Source organism: Manis pentadactyla, chromosome 3, assembly GCF_030020395.1.
Source record: "Manis pentadactyla isolate mManPen7 chromosome 3, mManPen7.hap1, whole genome shotgun sequence".
In the NCBI taxonomy this organism is placed as follows: domain Eukaryota; kingdom Metazoa; phylum Chordata; class Mammalia; order Pholidota; family Manidae; genus Manis; species Manis pentadactyla.
The window spans coordinates 62,043,860-62,062,711 of NC_080021.1; positions in this window are offsets into that span (position 1 = coordinate 62,043,860).

The window sequence follows — 18,852 nt, forward strand, 5'->3', positions numbered from 1 at the left end:
GCTGACATGGATCCCCCACTGCAAAATCACTTTAGGATGGTCCGCAACTGTTCTCAAGGCCCGTCAGATTTATGCACTGCCCAAAAGTAAATGGACCTTTGGTAGCTGTCATCACCTTTGGCATTTTTGGTTTGTGATAGTTTTACTGATCTCAATAATTCCCTTAGGAAATAATTCCTTTAAAAAGTACTTTGGGTTTAGTATTGTAGTGTAGGAATAGAGGAAAGCTAATGGGGGAAGATGGGGAAACTGGGGTGACACTTCACAGGGCTTCCACTTCAACTCTTCATACCATAACCACCCTTACTCCACAAGTCAGGGGACCACTGAAGAGACTGGACCAGGCGCCAATTACATCTATCCAAATTGGCATTTGGTAACTGTGGAAATAGTCAAAAGATAGCCCTCCAGACCTATTGAGTCATGGTGAGAAGAGATTTTGCCAAGGTTCTACAAGTCCTCATGCTGTGCAGTGGATCACAGTAGCTGTTTCAAGTCCCCAGATATCTTTATTAATGCAGACTCATTATCTAATACTGCAATCTCACACCAAGAAGGAATGATTAACTTGTTTTTGTACTATGACAAATAATGAATATTTTTATTAGGTTACTTAGGTTTATTTGTTGGGTTAATCTTTATATCCTAACTGCTTTCTGATAAACATGTTTTAAAATTATATATAACTCCTCCAGGGAATATTCTCATCCTAGGCCTGTGTTAATTCATCACGATTGCAACTCTAAGGTGATTGTGATTGTGCCGTTCACCTTACCAGGGATTGGTGAAGTCATAGGAATTTGATGAAATTTTGGCCAATAAGGCAGGAGGGAAAATAATCTAGAGGGCTTCTGCCCCTATTTGATATATTTTTCTTATGGATTATGAGATTTCCTTATGATTCTTCCCTAAAAGTCATTGGGGTGGAATGAATGTGAAAAGAAAAGATTTGAATGTCTTTAATTTATTTTCACTGTAGTCTATCAGTCCTATCATCAAATTTTTCAGTTTCTTCTTTGGCATTATGATTAATGCAAATTTTAATACATTCACTTAAGAATTCTCAAAATTATATTTTTAAAAATTTGATGTGTCCCATAAAACTGTAAAATAGATTTGCTTTACTCTTTTACACAAAAAAATAATTTGATCACTCTTTCAGTAATCTTTATACTTTTATATATATATTTTTTTATGTAGTCATTATTCATAATGTTTTGACATGTAATGTTTTTATCAGTTTCTTTATCCATTTTTGTTTTAAGAAATCTTCTGGTTTCTGAAAAGTTTAATTAAAACAACATACACCCAACTTTAACCCCAATTTATGAAAATTAGATATGTTTGATGTTCATAATATCAGGCTTTGTAAGTTTCATATTTAAAATCTGAAAACACATATACTTACCAAAATTTCACCTATCTTCTGTATAATGTATATGTTTTACTTTAAAGAGATAGGTATATGTAATTTTAATGTCAACCTCAGAATCACCAAAAAGTACCCTGGCAATCAGTGGAAAGGTTTAATAGGTTTTCTGTCTTGTTCTTAATTTGCTGAAATTACAAAATCAATACTTTCAGTTGTAGCTGCAGTTACCCGTTTTACTGCTTTAAGATAAAGTCTACAAGAAAGTAACCTTCACTTTCAATTTGTAGCTCAGAACATCAGGTTGTTCTTGGCTGCTAGTTAAATAGCCTGCTCTCTGCCATCCTATATAAGATATTCCACATGTGTTGTGGTTCCACTTCCAAGGAGATACATATTAAAAGGAACTGTGATTAACAGAGAACAAGTGGAAATTCTGAGTTTTATACTTTCCCTCTTCCCCTTTCTTTTCTAATGTCTCTTTGTCTCTTTAGCTTAAACTCATCTGAATTCTTATTCTTACTATAACTTTCAACTCAAGATCTTAGGTTGACATCGAATGTCACAAACACTCTCCACCCAAATAAGAAATAGTCTCATTCTGTCTGAACTCTGTCTTACTTCTAAGATTCTTGTCACAAGAGCACATTCCTGACACTTTTAAGATAAGAAAATTCTCCCAGAGATAGAATCCAGTTAATAAAAAGTAGAAAAATAAACAGTACATTTCTAAGATTTTAATTTGATAAAAAAAAATGTGATAGATCAGTCACTTTACAATGACAAAGATATTGGAAGTGACAAAGGGGTTTTGAGTATTAAAGCTATAAATATGTTTCCATTGTAATAAGCTTCAATAAACATGGGCAAAATAGCTACCAGAACTTCATTTTATAATGTTCGTCACATAGTCTTCATGTACACTGTTTTTCATTTGAAGACCTACACTTTATGTACAAGAAAAAGAATGAGAATTTGGACCTCTTAACTCAAATGATTTTTTTTCAGTCTCCAAATTCAGAAGTGCTCTGTTCTACGATATTTAGTGAAAAAAAAAAAAGAAAAAATTCCAGATAGAAAAGAAGATTCCTTCTATTTTGCTTCTATGATACCTCAGATATTTTACTATCAATATTTTCTTTGGCTACAAATGCATAAGGCTTTCCATTTTATCATCTCATGACCACTGTGTCTGAGCTACAATAATCACATTCTACTTTATCTCTTTACATGTTTTTCTGTTTCAACATCTTATTCATCTAGCATAAAACCTACTAACATATGTCACTCAAGATATTATCTAGAATACAGGGGTGAGGGGAAGCTTGAATTAGAATTGAAATTATGATAAACTGCTGATAAACTTAGTATATGAGGACTAGTAACTTTTTCAAGGTTGCTACTTCTAGCTCTATTTAAGCAAGGTGGGGCAGTAGAGGTAGGAAGCTCTGTCACAGAACACATCATACAAGTAAATCATTTGTGTCTTATTGTATTAGTTTGGACACTGTTTCTTAGACTTTTGACCCACTGGTGACTCATAAAGTTGATTTAACAGGTAGTGTCCAGCATTATGTGTCTTAATAGAGTGGAATGGAATAGAATAAACCAGAATAGAAGAATAGAATGGAATGGGATGCAGTGCAGTGCAGTACAGTAGATTAGAAAAGAAAATATTAGAGTGTACATACTAAAGATAATCATAGTTTTGTAAAAACTCTTGATTAGCCATATTTGTATATGTACTTGTTTCAATTTAAAATGTAATTTTAACTGAGAGTAGTGGCCAAAAATGTTTGAAAAAATATGATAGAATGTGAGTTTGGCTGTTCTGTTAGACACCAAAAATAATTTTGCTTTAAATAAAAAAGGAGTTGTTTTATCTCTTATCTAAGGCCCACAGGTAAACAATCCAGGACTAGCATGGTATCACTAAAGGATCAGTTCTTCTGCTCCTCTTACCTTGCTGCCTTGCTATCCCTAGAGGACTTCTCTCATCTGTGTGATCCAAGATGGCACACTTCCATGTCTACATTTCAGATATTAGGAGAGAAAAAAGGAAATAAATGAGGGTGAACCTTAAAAATACAAGTGAGTTATTTTACCAGAAGAAACAGGTCAGTTCAGGAATAGCAGAGAATTGCATTCCAGGGCATGCAAACTATCGCAGAACCATAGGTGAGAAAATAAGAGAGGAAAATTCTTTTATAAAAGAGAAAAAGGGCAGAGTTGGTAAGACCGTTTCTAAGCAAAAAAGTCTATTGGAGTAAACTGGAAGTCCAGAGTATTTCAGCTTCTCATTGGCTGAGTTGTGACAGTCTCTCACTGGCTGGGCTGTAGTGGGGAGGCAGAAGGTAAAGCCTTCTTCTTCCTGCTGGGTAGCAAAGTAGCTGAAACAGTATGGGGTCCATCTTTCCAAGTGAGATCCGAGACTTATGAGGAGTGGTGGGCAAAGGGACTTCTCCTGCAGGCCCCCTGACACCATGTCAACAGGTGTGTCTAAATTAATTTTCACAAGATCATGACCTGAAGTTGCCCACAATTCTTCATCCACATAAAGGTGCTAAATTTAGTCCCAAGAAAGATTGGGAAATACAATCTTTATTCTGGGCAGTCATACAGCTAGCTAAACACGCAGAGTTCAATTACTTTCTAAGATGGAGAGAATGGAAATCTGGGAACATACAGCTGTCTTACCACATATATTTGGTAGACATAAAGGAAATACATAATACAAATCAGATTTACTATATGCAAACAGCTTAATCAGCCTGGAAAGGCAACTGTGCCCTGGCTAGCCTTAGTCTTCTCTCTTTTGATCTCCCTGGTTAGTTTTGATAAAGAATTCCATGTTTCAGTAAGCAGCCTCCAAGATGACTTTCAATGATCCTGACCCTGTGGCATTCATGCCCTTATGTAATTTACTCCCATTGAAGGTTAAATATAGCGACTTACTTATGGCCAATAAAATATGGCAAAGTGATAGTATGGCACCTCCATGATTAGGTAATATAAGAAAGGCAGAGGTTTCTGTTTTGATTGCTCCCTTGCTCTCTTTCTTTCTCTTGCTTTCTTTCTGTCTCTCTCTTGGCCTTTTTTGGATCACTCACTCTTGGAAAGCCATACCATGAGCAACAGTAGGGAGAGGTGACATGGTGAAGAGCTGATGCTTTCTGTCAGCAGCCATGTGAGTTTGGAAGCAGATTCTCCTGCCACAGTGAAATCCCCAGAGATTGCAGCCCTGGCTGACAGCCCACTGCAGCCCCATGTGATACTGTGAGCCAGGCAGGACCAGCAGCTAAGCAGCACTCAGAATCCCTACCCTCAGAAAATGTTTGGCATAATAAAAGGTTCACATTTTCTCTCCATGAATGTGTCCTGGTTTGCAAATGTAAACCAGAAATCACAATAAAAAAGATAGAAAGAAAAGAAGAGAGAGTAAGAGAGATAAATATTGAGGAGCCACAATTCTAAGCAATTTATTTCTTCTGTTGAAAATACAAAAGATGATCAAGTAAAACATATAGTGTTGTTTATTTGTAAATATTCCAACTACATGCAGACACAAACCATTTTTTATCAAATGGATATTAAAAAATTCTAGAACACCTTTTGTCCTTTTTACACTGGAGGAACAAGTTGATTAGGCTGGATAAAACTGAGCCTAGTTAGCACTATTTATGTCTTATAAGTGGTATTATTTTTATCTTCAAAACAAAATGTACAGAATATAGTGATTTTGGATTATTATATGCTATTGAGATAACTGGACATAACCACACATTTATTTTTAAAACCAGAATTTCCTTTTAAATAACTAGACATCACAAGTGCAAGATATTGTCTACTATTACCTGTACTCCATTCTCTGCCTTTTTTATATATTTTATAATACCAAAGGGGCTAGAGGACCAAGAACTATATAATCAAGACTCCTTTACAAATAGGATCCCACTAACTGGATGCGCTTGTGCACTTGCGCAAGTGAGATGAAAGCCATTGTATTAGTTTTTGTTATTATATAACAAACTACCAAATTTGAGCAGTTTAGAACACCACAGATTTATTATCTCACAGTTTCTGTGGGTAAGGAATCTGGGTGCAGATTAGCTGAGTCCTCTGCTCAGTATCTCACATTGTTGAAGTAGAATACAATCAAGGCATATAAGGGGGATGCCATCTCCTCTGAAGCTCACTGTGTATTGACACAGTTCAGTTCCTGCAGTTGTCAGACTGAGGTCCTTGCTTCTTGCTGTCAGCTCCTGGAGGCTGTCTGCTAGCCTTGAAGTCATGAGCTGGGTAGTCACATAGCTAGCTAAAAACCTAGAGTTCAATTACTTTCTAAGATGGGGATAATGGAACTTGGGGGACAAACAGTAGTCCTGCCATGTATGTCACCCTTCCCACAACAGTTTACAACATGGCCATTTATTCCTTCAAGGCCAGAAGTATGACCCTTCTGTGAATCTTTCTGACTTTTTTAAGGGTTAATATAATCATGGGAATGATATCCCATCATATTCACAAGTCTCACACTCAACAGGAAGGGATCACAGGGTTTGTACAACATGGGGCTGGAATCTTGGGGGTCATCATAGATTTCTGTCTAATATAGCCAACTTACTTCCAGCAAGGAAGGTCATGGAAATGTGAATGTCTAGAGGAAATAGTGGTGGCCCAGCTCATATTTGTGTATCTAACCACCAGTTATTTGTGTTAAAAATGCACCTTTATCAGCAGTAGTGGTGGCAGCAGAAACAGTGTTCTAACTTCTGGAATATAGTGAATGTACATGCTTAGCCAGCTCAAGACAACATCTCAATGGTAGTCTTCCAAGAACCTGAGCAAAGGACCCAGCTATGTTATGCCTAGATTTCTGACCTATGGAATGTGAGATAATAAATGGGTGTTGTATAAGCCACCATATTTTTGGCAATTTGTTACAAAGCAATAGAAAATGAATACAATTAGTGTTATTAGTTAATTAAAGAAATTTCATTCTTAATAAGAGGCCATTGATGGTAGTGAGGGACACATATTGAGATGCATCCAGGAGCACCATTTGAGCTGAGGATAAGTAACTGCATGATTTTTCAAAACAATAGGTGCTCTTTGTGCTGAGAACATTACCTAACGAGAATAAGAGTTTGGGAAGAAAAGCAAAACACAGCTTGCACTGACACTGGACTCCCACAACTCCCATGGAAAAAGAAGAAAGAGAAGTACAACACCTCCAAGAGAAAGATACTACTCCTGCAGGGCCTGCCTGCATAACATATGCTTAAACACTCTAACGTAAAGCCAGTCAATAATGCACAGAGCCAAATACTTCACAGCCCCTGCATTTTGGCAGTCATCTTTGGGAAAAGAAACTACACAACTGTGAAAGACCCATGCCTGTTAATCATATTCAACACTCAAGGATATGAATGATACATAGATATCTCCAGATAACTGAGGAAGAGGTGCCCCAAGAAAGGTAAGTATTGAACGAACACACAAAATGCTTGATCCCACAGGAAAAAATGAGATTATTCAGGGAACAGAGATGAATTCTAATTCATGTCTTTAGAGAAGTTCAAGATACTTTATCTATAAAATAAAAATTGATGAGCTGCTTTGTAAAAGCTGCTTTGGGTTGCTTTTTTCCCTTTCTTGCCCTCCCCTGACTATGACAGAGACATTCGAACACGCCAATGACATATTCTCATGCTTATTGCTCTGTACTCCACCCTAACCCACAGTAAGGCGGTTGCCCAGGAATCCTCACTCTCCAAGCTCCCTTGCTGTCTGGCTAAGCCTATGTCCTTCCCACATGGCCCCTTCTGGCTTCCTCCTTCTAAGTCCAGTGAGTATAATAAATCTCTTGCTTTCATATGCCTCTCTATGTTCACACCAGACAGATCATCAAAAAAAAAAACAATTTTAAGTAATATAGTTGTTCCTTATAACACATATACTTAGCAACATAACCACAAATGCTCATAAAGAAGGATTTATAAGGTTGTCCACTGCAGCTTTATTTATAATAATGAAAGACTAGAATGCACCTAAATGTCCATCATTATAGAAATGACTAATCTAATTATGATTTGTCTCTATTACAGCTAATAAGCTTCTGCTAGAAAGATTGATACAGAGTGATAATACCATCAAGGAAAAATCTCTAAGTTATGCTATCTAAAATAGGCAAGTTGCAGCATAATAAGTGTGAATTACTATGGTTACTTTTCAACAAATATTCTTATGTGTTTCTTGTTTACTCCCTATCTCCCTGTCCATGTGTATTTATTATATTATATTTGTACATTCTACTTACATAGAAAAAGTTTGAATGTATATATATATATATATATATATATATATATATATATATATATATATATATATATATTAATTAGTCAAAAGTTAATAGTGGTTATTCCTGGGACAATTTTATATTTTTATTATATACATTTTTTAATGGAATTATTGTTTTAATTGTTCTTTGCTTTCTGAGCACACTCCTTTAGAAACAATTTCTGGTGTCATTGTGGCAACAGTTTCCAAAAAGATATAACCCTGAGTAAAAGAATCTGTTAGTAATTTATAAAAACTGATTGTAAAGACAAGTAGTGATTCTATAGCATCCTACTACACTGATGGACAGTGTCTGCAATGGGGCATGTGGTAGGGACCCAATAATAGGGGGAGTCCAGCAACCACAATGTTGCCCACACAATTGTACATCAATGGTACAAAAAAAAAAAGTGTGGTGATGACTGCTAGTAAAATGCTATTCTACAGAAATGTAAATTTCCTTACTTCCATGAGATTTCATCCAGAGAAATGTTGAATTCCATAGAATGTAGGAGAAGCTAACCATATGTGAGTCATGAAGAGAGATCTCATTGTCCTTGAGCATGGGAGGCCCATCCTAGAGCAGACCTGATGCCTGACAAACCCCAGACAGCCCTCCTCATGGGTCATGCTCTTGGATTACTTTTTCTAGAATCAGCCCAGACAGCAGATTCTTAGCCGATGGTTATTCTGAGCACACAGTTGACGTCTATGACCTCACTCAGGGCACAAGCCTGAATCACGTTGGTTACTGCAAAGATATCCCAAGTTTTGTCATTCAGATGGATTTTTCTGCAGATGGCAAATACATCCAGGTGTCAACAGGAGCTTATAAGCACCAGGTACATGAGGTCCCCCTGGGGAAGCAGTAACCAAAGCCATGGTCATTGAGAAGTTCACCTGGGCCTCCTAGACAAGCATTCTGGGAGACGAAGTCATTGGCATCTGGCCACAAAATGCAGACAATGCTGATGTGACCTGCACATGTGTGACCCATGCTGGCCTGAACCTTGTCACAGGAGATGACTTTGGGCTGGTGAAGCTCTTTGAGTTTCCATGCACAGAAAAATTTGGCAAACATAAGCGATACTTTGGTCATTCAGCTCATGTGACAAACATCCATTTCTCTCATGATGACAAGTATGTGTATTATACACATTTTATTTTGTTTAAACTTTGAAGGAAAGATCTCTACAAATTGTCCTGCAAATAACCACAAAAAACCAAGGCCCATATGCTCCTCACCTCCTAGAGCAGCCTCCAATGGAGAAAACTGCTAAGACAGGTTAAGTAGCCAGTAAGCAGGTCCGCAGTTCCCATTTATTCGTATGCAGCACATACAGCTCCAGTAGACTGCCCATCAGACTCCAGGTAAGCCACCTTATTACTGTGTGAAATTTTAATTGCAGTGTTAGGGAAACTCCAGCCCCTCAACCTGGTCACTTAGGGACTGGGATACAATAGAAACATGATCTTTCAGAATCTTCATTTCAGCTCTAGCCTAGAAACTAACTGGCTGCGGTATCTCTGGCCCCTCCTTGGGCTGATTAAGGGTTGGATCTAAGCTTTGCCCTTGCAGCTAAATGATATTACAGGATGGTTACAGAATTTGCCATATCAGCATTCTTGCTCAGGGAAACAACAGCTCTCTCCCTGGCATGATTAAGAAGCTGGGTTCCAAACTTCGAGATTGGTTGAGTTTGACTGCCCTGAGCACTGAGATATAACCAATTTCTACGAAGTTTTCTAAAAGCTCATAGTATTTTTTGGAAGTTAACCTTCAGGAAATCAGTATTCAACAATTGCATTACTTTTCACATATATTGCTTGAGTAATTTATTAATTGGTTAATCACATTATAAAAATGTTATTTCAAAGCAGACCATAATAACTATATAATAAAGAGATGGTAATAGCAAAGGCCATCATGGAGAAGGTGGCAGTGTTAGAGATAAAAGACTGAAGTCACAGGAGATAAAAAACAGATAATGAATGTACAAAATAAAACAGGGGTAAGAAGCAAGGTGTATGAATAGATCCAGAAAGATGATTTAAATTGTGTGTGATGAGGGTATGGGAGAGGCTGCAGGGAAGTTGAGTGAGAGTAAAATAAGGAGCTAGAGTCATGGAAAGAGGGAATGAGAGATGAACAGTGACAGCCCATGGGCAATAGAGTGCAGCTGAAGGGGCTGTGCTGGATGGAAGAATGAATTCCTTTTACATTGTAAAGGCAGAGAAGGGAGAAAGAATAGTGTGAGGCCAGCATTTTTGTATATTTTTATGTTGAAAGGTTGAGGGACGTCCTTTTTGATTGCTTCCATTTCATCTGAAAAGTTGGAAAGAATCAAAGGAAGCATCCTCAGTTTGAAAAAAGAAGATAGTTGAACCAGTTGCCATGGAGAAAAGAAAACTGAATGAATGAGGATAAGAGTTGGATTTTTCAGCAGCATTCCACATGAATACAAGTGACAATTCTCACTTTTGTGTTATTTCACCGACAGTGTTAAAACAGGCTGGATGCAGATGTGGAAAGACAGATACTGGATTGATTCAGAATTGAGAATTTTCCAGGTGAGTGTGAAGGGAAACCAACCAGTACCTACAAGAAATTCAACAAATCTTAGCTATTGTAGCAGGCAGTGGATTAGAGCTCTCCAAAATGATCTGAACATCAGTGTGGTGGGAGTACATTCTAGAAAGCTAGAAAGTAGGATATGTGGAATCTGATTCCAGGATTACAGTGGTTTCAAATAAGGCCAAAGGAGAGTTTGATCATCAGATATGTAGCAAAAATAAAGGTCAGAAAGTTATTGAAGACAAAGTCTATACTCAGGAGTCTTGGAATTTGTGGTATGCACGTAAGGTCCAGTGGCTTTGGTGGGCCTAACTTTTCCCTGTTGTTTTACATCTTGAGAATTGGTGACAGGAGATAGCAATTGACAGGAAAGTGAAGAGATTATCATAGTCTTGGAATTCTGGGATTACATATTGTTTGGGGGCATTAGATATGGAGAGGCAGGATTCCATCTTGCATGCACATTTTTTTACTTTTATGATCTCCCCTCTAAATTTGGTTTCCTTCTCAGGCACAGTTGCCCTCTCAGAACATTTAATTAAAAAGTGTCATGACATTTTGAATTGTTTCACACCAGAATATCACTATTATTTCAGTACTCAAAGGCAGTGTTGAACTCTTACTATGGGCAAGAAATAGCGCTTTGTCCCTAAAGAGATAAAAATACCTGGCCTGTCTTTGAAGAATTGTCAGTCTAATTAGACACTTTATATGATATCCTTACAAGTAAAATAACTTAATTAGGGTCAAAAAATAATGTCAATAATCCATTTCTTCTGAATTCTCAAGGCATTTTTCTCATACTTTCCTTATAAATTTACATGTGTTTTCACAGTTTGGGGGGCATACTTGATTTCTGTACAATAAAATAAGATAATGATAGGTACAACCATGTTTTATAATATTTATTTATTTGTATTTCATGAAGTGCTAGAGAAAAGTATGGCTCTCTGACCTATCAATCTATGTTTGACAATAAAGGGCTTTTATGGCGGAAAAAAAGTGCCCTCAATTTACAAGAGATTCAAGGTACTACTGGCTGGATTTTTCTGCCAGAGATTTCTAGCTGGGTCGATAGAACAGAATCCAGTGTGTCCTTGAGGGATGTAAGATTAGAATCTCTAAACAATAGTTTAGGCAAACCATAGAGTTTTGATGGACATCTTCAAAAACTGGAAGTAGATGTATGGATTGACAGCATTTGTTTTGGTTTGGAGATAATGTCACTAAAATCAGACTGAAAATATAGCTTGGTTCATGGTGCTACAAAATTCCAGAGGAAAAGCAAATAGCAATGACAAAATTAATTTTTTTAGTGTCACGTTTATTGTAACTTTAATGGAACCCAAGAATTCATCTGTTTAAAATGTAAACTCTGTCTAAGTCATCTAATCTTGACATTAAAGCCATTTGTTTCAATTCAGGCTGAGAAAAAGTCAAATTGTTTGTCTACAAAATAAACAAGTGCCACCAATTCAATGACCATCATTCCAGTTTGTTGTGATTGGCCCGTTCATGTTTTCAGCACACTTGCCACAGCAGGCTCAGAACCCCAAATCTATATTTAATTTAAACATTGCACCATCGCAAAGAAACCTTTCCACAGCCTCACTGCCATTTAAAGCGAAGGGAAAAGCTACTCTTTACCAGAAGTATTTTACTATATCAAAAGAAATAAGAGGAATTCCAAATATCTTATTTTTTAAATTCAAGGAAAATAATTTTGGAGAAAACCTACTCCCTTTTCTTTCCTTCTTCTTCTTAACAGAATTAGGAGTTTACATTTTAATTTAATTTTCATTTGACTTCAGACAGAAAATGCAGGAAAAGTAATTGCACAAGATTTAAGATCCAAGAATAGACTTAAACATTTGAATTTAGATTTTAATCTGAATTAAAAAGACTTATCATTTTTTAAGTGGTCATTTTATTATTCATTTCTTTTTCCTGGTAGAAGAGAGAATACAACTCAGATATCTAAAGAGACTATGAAAAGAGGTATAAGAACAAGGAATTGCTGCTGAGGCCAGACAAGACCTGAAAAGGCAGGTAGAGAAAATAGAGTTACTTTAACACAGGGGGAAGCTGGAGGCATGGAAAAGGTGCTGCTCAAAAGTCACTGTAGCCCTATAGTCATGAAGAGACACAGTAACTGCCAACAACTACAGCCCAGAACAGAAGGGATTAGATATAAAAAATACTCTTCTCCCTGCCTCCTCTCTACTCTTCCAGCTCCTACTAGCACTTCCCATCAGCTAAAAATAAGCAAAATCAGTGAATAAGGGAAATTCATTGATGCAAAACAAGGATCATATCCCAGTGAACAAAGTAGAGTCAGGAAGGGTAAAGACGGGGCCTCAGGGATCAAGGAGAGGAGGCAGAGAATGGCCAGGACAAGGTCGCCCCACAATGAATGGGAGTTTCAGTGAACCATAAAAACAGATGATAGCTGTTCAAACGCTGACTCTGTCACTTCATTTTATAGATTTGGGTGATCCACTTCCCCTCTCTGACCCCTGGTTTTCTTTCACAAAGGTATCTGCAAAATGACTGAATTTTTGGACAAAGAATTTTTAAATTCTCCTAATGTTGGGCTTTAGAAATTGGTGAGTTAGTAGTAGAAAAAAGGAAACAAAATATTGACCATTAAGGTTGAACACTAATTCAGGAAAGAAAAGAAAGATTAAAGATGGTCTAGAAATGGCATGATTGAAGCAAGCACAACTGTGTCACCATTTGTCAGACATGAATGACTCCATCAGTATTCATGAATCACTAGGTAGCCCGGGAGAAGGCAAAAAATAAGACTATGGGGCATGAACTATACACCCACAACGTGACAAGGGTTCTTAAATACTATTCTCATATTGTTTATACCCTTTATATTGTTCATTTTTTCTCTTTCAGTTTTCATTTGTAGTTTAATTCACTCATCTATTTACTTACTGTGTAATCAGCATGTAGTTTGAACCAGACCCTGTACTAGGTTCTAGGACACAAAGATAAAAGATGTTCTTTGTCTCTTGAGAGCTTCCTACAGATAGAGACTAACTTAGCATATTAAAGTAGTCTGTGTTTGTCAGTAAATTCTCTCCCAATTAAAGGGGACTGTTAACAGAAAAGTCTGGTAAAATTATCCACATCTAAACATGTTTGTTTGTTTTCCTACTTGTCTGAGAAATTTCAATGTAAACTATAAAATTCTTTTACAGAATGTGTTAGAACTTTAAGACAGGTGGTTTTTTTTTATTCCATTATAGTGGTTGCTCTTACTGATAGCATGGTTCAACTTAATGAAGTTTCTGGTGTAATTTTTTTCATAACTTTTGGGAAACCCAAGAGATCATTTGAAAGATTTCATAATTTCAGGAAAAAAGGGAAAAAACTGCAAATAATCTATATTTTTTTAACCTGACATAGAAAATTAATTCTGAGATGCAATATGTTATCTTTAATGATAAATAGCATCTTCCAGAAAGCATCATTACTTTTTCCTGACTGTTAAGGTTTTAAAGAGTTGCCATTTGACATATTCAAATCAAATCAATACTTATAATCATCTGTAGTTATTAAGTTGTCAATATAATATAAATCTAAATAAATGACTGCTCATTCAAGGCACTATGATTTTGAGTTTTTTTGGTTCATCTGTTATGTTGTATGTCTAACTTTATTTCAGCAAACAGACATGCACACTTTGACACACTTGTAAGGATAAATATTTCCATGGATTTTAATTTATAACTTATTTATACATTAAATGATAATGAGCTAATTATATATAAGTGAAATATATAATTAATATGTAAGCAAATTAAATTATAAATTATAATTTAATTTTTATTGTATGTCATGGATTCATGATTAACAATAAAACCATTTTACTGGAACCTGAAAACACAAACAAAATTTGTATAAGCAATTTAATATTACTCAAATGAGATGGAAACCTGCTATTTGAATTCTCTACTGGCTCAGTAGCTATGTGTATTGATTTACCAGGCCCAGCCAGGGCTGTGGCCTTGCATAACTTCAGAGGACAGTATGAACAAAATGATGCCCTGGGAGTGCCTATCACTATAGCCCGGAGCCAATACTGATTAACACAAGTCAGAAATGCATAGTATTTTCATTTTTATTTATTTATACTACACCTTATTCTCCAGATGATTTTGGGCAGCAAGATTTATTATTACAGTGAAGGCTATGAACCAATGTGCTTATTTGGCATCTAACAGTACAATAGTTCTTACCTGGTACTGTTTGGCCTTGTCTTCAAGACTGGGTATTCTACTCTGAATTCCTTAATTTACACTCTATTAACATAATCCAGAGTTAAAAGACATCACCAACACTATTGCCACCACCACCGCTACCACCTCGTTCATCATTTCAGCCATTCCCGTAACTAGCACCAAATTTCAGCTTCGACCTCAGGCTTTCATGCCTTGCCCAGAGGGTTTACCTCCTGTGGGTGTTGTGCCCTCTAGTCCTATATAAATTCATCATCAAATCGAGCTGAGTGCATTTGGCTGCCAGGTAATGTAGACTCAGTATTAGGTTGATTTTCCCAACAGTTTTCTACATGGTTTTGACCTTCCTGTGCCATAGTTTCTAACAACCTATTTAAACTGTGAGAGCATTAAACACGATATCACATTTAATAGCATTTGAAATTGTAAAATAAGTGAAAAATCATATACCATAAGGTATATAGGAACTGACTTCAAGTGAATTGGAAATGTGATTATAAAACCAGACATTCGCCAACTTTCATTTGGGTTCTCTGCTAAACTCCTTTTAATACTTGTTATCATAAACCACCTCCCCCATCACTCTGCCACTCACCCCTACAACCATCACATGCACAACCTTTGCTCTGCTCTTGCATCCTGCTTCCTTTGGCCCTGTTGGATTAGGCAGCCTTCTGTGCGGACCCATTCTCTCTTCCATACAGCCAGTTCTCCTTACTATTGTAAACTTAGCATTTCTTTTCTCTGTTTGGGCAATTTTTCAGTTTTTTTTTTTGAATTGGGCAATTGTTTAAAATGTTATAGTGTACTCTATTAAGTTGAAAAAGACTTTTAGAACAAACTTCAAGCATTTGGAATTATGGTAAGCACTAAGGTGCCATGAAAAGGTAAAAAATGTTAGGTCATAATCTTCCTTCAGAAAGTTCACAGTACATAGTTAGGGAAAGAAATAATGAAAAGTAAATAACAATAAATTTATCATTTGTAATTCAAAACAATAGTGGACTATCAAACGGCTGTACAAAGTAATCTCATCAATGAATTAGAGAGCAACTGTTAAGATAGTTTAGATAAGCACAGCTGGTTAGTGAGCAGGGAAGAGAATATCCTAGTACATACAATACTATAAGGGCAAGTAATGTGCTAGGTGAGCAGAGAGACCATCATGAGTAAAACTTACTGAGAGAATAATTTGTTTAAAAAAGAGGTTGAGGTGAGGCTGGATGAATGGTAGGGAGGAATGCAGGGTTCAAATTACTCAGGACCATAAATAACAAGCCAAGTCATCTCACCTTCATCTGGTGGATAATTAGGAGCTAAGGAATATTTTGGAAGTGGATAGTAATATGCGCATTTGTCTAGTGATGGTATAAAGGAGGCCTTTGGAAAGCAGAAAACTGACAGGGAGGCAAATTGAGAGGCGGTTGCAATAGGTCTTAATGAGCATGAGAACTTCCAGAATCAACAGAGTACCCGTGGGAAGAGAAATAAGAGCTATTTTGAAGAAATAATAGACAAAAATTTAATTTATTAACTAGGAAAAAAGAGGAAGAGGGAGTCAAAGGCGTTTGAACGAGTAAGATGATGATAATGCCCATTAGCTATCAATCTTGGAGAGACATTTCAAAGGTAAATGTGAACTCAGTTTTAAATAAAATTGATATTCAATGATACATAAGCATTAAATTTAGAAATCTGTTCAGAGTTAAAGACAAAAGCAGGGTCTAAAGGTACATAGTTTGGACAGATGGCAGAGACATGCTACTTGTCACCTGTCTTCTAGATAACAAGTTGGGAACTCTGAGAGGAAGTATAGAGAGATGATCAAACTAATATCACAACCAGTGCAGAGCAATAGTTAAGACATGTTGCTTGATAATCAGGAAACAACATGCTAAACAAACCTCTGAAGAGTTTGCCATAGAAGTCTGACAAGATCCTGATCCCTGCTAGAACTCAGACTCTACCTGAGATAAAAGATGATATACTGTAGCATCTGCAATTTAGCAAAGTAAATGTCATAACTATGCATCCTCACTGTGAAATTTGGGACTTCCACTGAAAATGTGATTATTTGCCAAACTTATGTAGACAATATATGATTTCATATGTGAGGCAGATGAACTAATAATATAATCATAGTTGTTCAATATGTAATTGAAATAAGTATCTTGTCAATTTCCAAAGAAAAGCCATATTTTATAAATATATCATGGGATAGCAATGGTTTTCTTATCACTTGATATGTTAAGCTGAACTATGTAAAAACTTGAAGACCTACAGATAGTATAACATTGACAATTTTATACTTTCCACATATGATTTACATTCATATTTTTCACAGATTTCTAAATTTTAAAATTTGAGATAAAAAAATATTCTAAGCCAGTAAAAATCTCCTGTTTTACTTTCTTTGACTTAAAAATATTCTTTTTCCAGCTCCATTTAAATCTCAAAAAAATTCCATATGATAAATTATATTTTACTTATAAGCATAAGAAAAAATCATAAATATTCTAATACAGAATTAAATGAAGATCTAAATGAAGAATTAATATAAGATTTAAATGAAGATATAAAATTATTCGACCATTTAGACAACTATACAATTTAAGAAGTGGTAAAAACAAAGAGATATAACTTTGCCAACTTAACATTGTGTCTGCATGGATCCTATTAACAAGATAGTTGCCAAACTATATTTTACTTTGTGGACACAAAGCCAGTTTATTTAAATGTATTGAATTACTAAACAAAGGATGCAAAAATTACCTCTATTGATCCATTTTTAAAGTAGATTGGACAGTTCAGCATCAGCACAACATGAAGCTCAGTATGAAATGATTTTCTTCTTTCAGTGCAGACACCATCATAATGTCCTTGCTAAATGCATGCATTTGATATAAGAAAATTATGGTAATGTGACATTCCTACTACATGATGGAATATTCTTTCAGATAGTGAAACATATTAATAACACACATGATAGAGTTCTTTTTGGTTCTTGACATTTAGAACCAAATTTTTCAAAGGTTGTCCTTATTATGTATGTATACAGTAAATATAAACTACACCACGCGTACAAACAAATGCTTCTTAGCTTTTGCTTCAGTAAAGTTTTACACAAGTCAACAAGTGATCATAATTTTATAGTTCTTTTAAATAGAAAGTCTTTAAAGAAAAACTAAATGAAAATATTTCTTGAGAAATTATTTGCACTGAAACAACCTTTGAAATAAGCCTATCCCTCATGTTAAAAGTTATTTGAGATGAAAGGAAAGTTAAAGAGCTGAAAATATAATACAATATTGTCTCCTCCTAAAAACATGCAAAACATATTCATGAATATTATGAGTATTCAAATATAGGCCTAGCTATTATATATATATATATATATTAGTCACTGTGCCTCTGTCACCTCATCTTTCAACCATAAATGAAAACAATCATAAAGAATCTGAAGCATATAAAATACCCATAGAACACTTAAAAGTGTGAAAGTGTGTCTGGCACTTAAGAGCATCAATTATGGAAAGCTGTTACTATTTTCAAAGTCTATCTCTTAACATATTGATACAGTTGCTACTGTGTGTCTTCTTCTTTGGCCAACTTCTGAACTATCTTTTTTCATGTTATATTGCATCCCATTGATCTAATTCATAGCTTATTAAAATTTCTACTTGTAGTGATTGGAAAAAATGGGGGTTTGCTTGCTTTACTTTGCCAAGTACCATGATTCCATGAAATGAACCTCATGAACTGAGTACAATTGTCATTTCCATAAGATATCTTCTGCTGCAAAATGTGGCTGGGTGAATTAGAAATCACAGGCCCACTATCATAGGTTATTTTCTCTATCCAACAGAGTAAATATGTTTTATAATTTAAAAAGGTAAGAAGCTCTCTGTCATAAAATTGTGACACAAATTTTCTTTCATTTGCTTCTTGAATCCAACACATCAGTAGGAACTTTAATAATGCCATATGTCAATATTTGATGAAAGCTTGAAATGGCTACTGGCTTTTGACAATTGGCTTACTGGTGTAAGAAATTATAAAAATGCCACCTTTATATATCTATTAACTTGAATTTTATTATAATTTCCACATGATTAATCTGTACAGTATAGAATAAAATGATTCTGAGGCCAAACAATTTGGCTTAAACAACATACATCTAGGAACACAGTACAATAAAAATCAATCCAGAAACTGGTTCTTGTTTTCATTGAAAACTAATTTTGTTAATGCAGGGGTAATCTAGCACAGCAGCACAGATATTTGCCCAGAGAGAGGTATAAGGAAAAAGACTGGAA